Genomic DNA, 6,000 nt, shown 5'->3' on the forward strand with positions numbered 1-6,000 from the left:
GACGCAACCAAAGCCAGAGAGCAGGTAAGGAGGGGGGGCGCCATCAGGAGGGGAGAGCAGAAAGGGGGGCGCGAGCAGAAAAGTTTGCGCATCCTTGTTCTACAGTACAGTACACTGGGTGAATAATAATCCTAAATCCTAATAATAATAAAAACAGACAATTGCAGCAGCATCGTCCAAGTTTTGCTGCTAGATGGACACTTGGCCCTATAAGTTTCCATAATGTATACATTCAAGGAGTAGCAAATTGTGTTGGTCTCAAAGGTATGATTGGCAGGATGAGTGAGGAGAGGAAGTTCTGTGTCTCATATCTGAAGAGCGTTTGAAGGTCGGTGCCCCTGAAATGCACCTTGTGGGATATGGGAGGTGTGATAGTTTGTGGTTCTGCTCTATATTAAGGCTGAAAACTTTCACTGGTTTTCTGGTTTGTGTTCTAAACATTTTTCGTGTTTTGCTGAAATGCAATTGGTTTTGGATTTGTAAAAATATATGGAAAAACTGCCACCAAAAATGTGGACTATTGGTGGAACTTTTTTTTAAGTTGGCATTTTTAAACAAAACCTTGCAGGCTTTTTATTTTTTTAATCGTTCGCTAACTTGAACGCTTGTTTAAAAAAAATATGAAGGATTAGAAGTTGAGTCTTTTTTGGGGGTTTTGGCACAAATTTTGCTTGGATTCAAAAATTCGACTCAATCTTCAAAGTTCTCAAAGTTGGGATTTCAAACCTGCAAACCTGCCCAACCTTAATATATATATATCAGTGAAACAAGTGTTTATTTGTATCCCATAGTTACAATTTCAACCCGCATGCTCAGCATAGCTCTGTAGTGATCTTGTTTATTGCATTCCGATAAATAATCCGTTAATCTGTCTGTGCAGGCCACAAAGCTCTCAAATTGTACGACTGATTACTTAACTAATGCAAAGGAATGTGCATATATATTTGGCTTTGCAGCGATATACAGCAAATAAATCGGTTTTAACCCATTTGCTGCCAAAAGTGCAGAACTCGCTGGTAGCAAAAGGGATACCTATTCTCTAAATTGCTGTGTCTTGTTGAATGTATGTCTTTATTTATATTGCGCCATCCATGAACATAGCGCTTTACAGCAGTAATACACGTGACACAATAATATAACACATTATGGGAATCAGCGATTGAGACATCAAAATGACATTAGGAAAAGGAGTCCGTGCCCCGAAGAGCTTACAATCTAAGTGGTAAGTAGGGAAAACTTACAGAGACAGTAGGGGGGTGTTATGGTAAGGGATCGCGGTCAATGCATGAGATGTATAGTATCAGTTAATGAAGCTAATTAAAAAACAATTGTAATGCAGACGGCAGCACAACGTGTCGCTGCCCGCAAGAGCTTGCAATGCAATTATTGTTGCCTAAAGAACAAGGAGCTGGAGTATCTTGCTCAAGGTCACAGGAAGCAGCAGCAACAACAGGAGCTGAACGGAGTTCTCTCCCACGTCAAAGACCATCCGTTACATCGAGGACACGCCTCCTTTCTTTCTTCAATTCACAAAACAGCAGTAAGCATAAAAGAGAGCGAGCAGCAGCCAAAGGTGGTAAAGGGAGACGACTTGCAAAATCGGTGGAAAAAGAAGACAGGAAAGAGAGAAAGGAAGTGGAACATGTCGAAGTTTCCATTTCGCAAATACTCACGAGAATGTAACGCAGCTCAGTCTGCGAATGTGTCATTTCTCTCCACTGAATTCGGTTATGAAATCACCGCAGCAGTATATGAGGAACATTACTCGGCTCTGTAGGATATTTCATTTCTTTTCAGGCTGTGATAGCTACAGGGTTAATTACCCATAATGTGACCAAAAGGAATAAAGAACGACGTGAGAAAGGAGCTATTAGTAGTGTTAAAATCCAAATGATGTCCATAGACTAAAACTAAAATAAATGGGACACGCATGAACATATATAATAAAATATATCCTATAGGTGATACACTGCAGCCTGGTGTCGTGTGGTAACATTGAATGCCCCCTGGTGGCAAGAAAAATGCCCAGAATAGGCTAATTGCAGCAGTGAACTGTAAGCAGTAGTAGCTGATAGCAGGCTGCTGTGCCATCATTCTAAAGCAACCCAGGTGAATGAGCCTGAGAGGCGGATAATGGGGGTTCCTGTAGTGGGAGAAAAGGATATATGGTTGCGAACACTGCTAGCAAATAATATTCAAAGAATACCCCAGGTGGGGTCAGTATCAGGTAGTGGCTGTGAAATATCATGAGCTAGCACTAAAAACATACAGGGTCACTGGACTGGGTGGAATAGTCCTGCGTAGGTAATAGGCATAAATGTCTAAAGGTGCACTGTCTGATAAACTGAGCCTGTTAATGTCCCTACAGCTAAAGCTATGCAGTGATCGGACGGGTAGGAAGGCGGGTATCCCTGCCATGTTCCTAGCCTTAAATGCTGTTTGTGAATGGTGGCTACAATGCAGTAGAGACTGTATACACCAGAAATATTCTCCTACGCCCATGGAGACATGAAATAAATGATAGCCAGCAGTGAATCCCTCCTGTTCGGTATTGGAGCAGATGAGGATGTTGAATGTGACGTCAACCTGGCGGTTTCATAAGATGAGAACCGCTAGTGAGTGTATCTAAGGGAAGTAAATACTCCACAGTAACCATGAATGTGATGTATAAATGGCAGTGTATAGTAAAGCGTTGTGTAGAACGCATATACTTAGCTTCCCATGTGAATTTGTCCCGGTGTGGACTGAAATGCTGACTGCGGTGTTGTCAGTGTGCTTGCGTTCCCGACGTTCATTTTGCTTAGGCGGTAGTCAGCTTTGTCAAGGGAAATGTAGCCTTAGTCCCCAATTACCATTGTTACAGTTTTATCTGTGTTTAAAAACAGTTTCATTTGAGAAATACAAAAATCAGATTGATTACATGTCCAAGGTTAGTGAGGCTAGGCTGTGTGCATATAGGATTGTGTCATCGAAATACATGTGCATTGAAGCTGCCTTACAGGCTGTTGATAGATCATTAATGAAGACTGAAAATTGTAGGGGCATGTGACAGGGCTTTTCCCCCGGTTTAAAAAGGCAGCACACTTAAAGTCTGTCTGTAGCTGATGAGTCCAGCAGGGAGCTGGTTAATTGCAGCTAGAGTAAATTAGCCAGTCTCCACGTTTTTGCCTTTTAACTGCACAAACTGTATGAGGTTCTCTAGCACAGAGGGACTGTGCTGCCAGATAGATCCACAGGAAACAGATCTCTCTGGCACTGAAGGACTGTGCTGCCAGAGAGCGATCCCAGGGAACCAGACCGGCTATTCCAGGATACAGTGGACCCTGGAACACGCAAGAGGGTGCATATATTTATTTATTTTATTTTATGTTTTTATTTTATGTTTATGTTTCCCGCCCCCGTCTGGTGCGGAGCTGGTTGACTTCAAATGACGCCATATGTCACGTGAAGTCACACGACCCCGTAGCATCATTTGACGCCGCACCGAGGTAAGGGTCGGGGGGGGGGGGGGTGCGAGAATGGAGGACAGCTGGCAGGGGGGCGCAGCAACAAAAGTTTGCGCTCCCCTGCCCTAAAGTATAGTATAGATCAGGCCCCGCCTTTTACTGTATTGTATTTTATTGTATTTCAGATAGGGACAGTACCCTTCAGATAGGATGGAATGGTATGGCCAAAAGACAGGAGTATGTCCCAGTTACAGGAATGCAGATCCTCCTCAGTGGGCCAAGCAGAAGTGCCCCCAGCATGTCTGGGGATCAGCCCTATCTACAGATACCCACCCACAGTATTCAGTACCCCCTAAGGAAGTGGCAGTTCCAAAGCAGGGGTCGGAAAGTAACAGTAACGTGGCACAGAACTGTCCAGGATTTCAGCATGAACTCACAGTAAAAGGAACAGTAAGGATATTGCTAAGAAGGAGGGCCCAGTCCACAATATGAAGTCTGTATAGTAATAAGTAAACGCACCTCCCACGTGTGTTAAGTGTGGACACTCAGGGAAGACCCTTGTCAAGACTGATAGCAGTATGGATGAAATATCGCAACTATGTCAATTTATATGTACTGTGACTGCAGTGTTCCCAAGCCTGGGAACATAAATAAAGATTGTACTATAAAAGCTCTAGACGCCCATCTTTTCCATCGCCCAGCTGACCATGGACATCACCCTGAGACAAGGGAAATCAGTGCAGATGTTAAATACATCACTACACTGATATAACCTCCCTAAGGAGCCGGGCAGGGAGGGTTACATCTATTTTGAAAGATCCCCTCCTTGCCCTGTCGGGGAATGTTGTTATGTTTTAAATCGAGTGCTTCGTTCAGGACAGAGTTTCCCAAATGGTGGGTCGCGACCCGGCACCGGGCCACGAAAGCAAAATGCCGGGTCGCCTAAAAAAACCTCTTGTCGGGGGGCATGGCCAGGACACAGGACAGAGCGGTCGCACTTCTGCTAGGCTCCGTGAAAAAACAAAACTAAAAATCTGCTGCTGCTGCTTAGCTGTGCACTTGTGCAGGACCCCATGCAGAGAAGCAATTAGCAGTAGCTCTGCCTCTAACACTTCCTGCATCTTCACGGCACCAGGTCAGGGGGGAGGGAGGTCAGGTGGGTGGGTATGGAAGCCCAGAGCATGCACAAGCTGTGGAACCCTAGCTTCACTCCAGCAAGCCTTGAAGAAGAAGAGAACCTGCCTGCTCCTGCTCCATTGTGTTTCCGACTACAGGGTAAGTGCAGCAGCAGCCCCCCCCCTCTCTGCCCCCTCTCTGGTCTCTCTCTGCCCCCTCCCTGATCTCTCTCTACCCCCCTTGGTCTCCCTCTGCCCCCTCCATGGTCTCTCTCTGCCCCCTCCCTGGTCTCTCTCTGCCCCCTCCCTGGTATCTCTCTGCCCCCTCCCTGGTCTCTCTCTGCCCCCTCCCTGGTCTCTCTCTGCCCCCTCCCTGGTCTCTCTCTACCCCCCCTGGTCTCCCTCTGCCCCCTCCCTGGTCTCTCTCTGCCCCCCCTGGTCTCTCTCTGCCCCCTCCCTGGTCTCTCTCTGCCCCCTCCCTGGTCTCTCTCTGCCCCCCCCCCCTGGTCTCTCTCTGCCCCCCCCCCCTGGTCTCTCTCTGCCCCCCCCCCTGGTCTCTCTCTGCCCCCCCCCTGGTCTCTCTCTCTCCCCCTCCCTGGTCTCTCTGTCCCCTTCCCTGGTCTCTCTCTGTCCCCCTCCCTGGTCTCTCTCTGTCCCCCTCCCTGGTCTCTCTCTGTCCCCCTCCCTGGTCTCTCTCTGTCCCCCTCCCTGGTCTCTCTCTGCCCCCTCGCTGGTCTCTCTCTGCCCCCTCGCTGGTCTCTCTCTGCCCTCTCCCTGGTCTCTCTCTGCCCCCCCCCCCCAGTCTCTCTGTATGGACATTCTTATCTGTTTTATTTTACCTATAGGCCAGTATAGGATATAACATTTTTAGTGGGTCACGAAGTAGAAGTATAAAAATAACCGGGCCACGGAAAAAAAAGTTTGGGAAACCCTGGTTCAGGAGATATGAGCAGTTGAAATAATAAATGTCCGGGAGGTCAAAATGGATGTCTGCCCAGAGCCCATGCGGTCTGAAGTTATCTGGGTAACCTCAGATGCTAGAGCAGCGGTGCTCAACTCCACTTCTCAAGCCCTCCCCACCCCCCAACAGGCCAGGTTTTCAGGATATCCCTGCTTCAGCACAGGTGATTCAATCAGTCCCTGCTTCAGCACAGGTGGCTCAATCAAAGGCTTAGTCTTTGAATGTGCCTCTGATTGAACCATGTATACTGATGCTGGAATATCCGGAACACCTGACCTGTTGGGGGAAGGGGTGGAGTTGAGCACCCACGTGCTAGAGAATAAGAAAACATTCCTTTTTAAGAAAAATATAAAAACATGAAAGAAAAAAAAGAAAAAAAGATCAGGCCATGGCCAGGGACAAGTTACTAACATTATACGCGTTAAACCCATTGGCTTCTGGTGTTTAGCTGCTTCAACAGAAATACAGTTTTCTATCG

This window comes from Ascaphus truei, chromosome 10 (genome assembly GCF_040206685.1).
Source record: "Ascaphus truei isolate aAscTru1 chromosome 10, aAscTru1.hap1, whole genome shotgun sequence".
Classification (NCBI taxonomy): domain Eukaryota; kingdom Metazoa; phylum Chordata; class Amphibia; order Anura; family Ascaphidae; genus Ascaphus; species Ascaphus truei.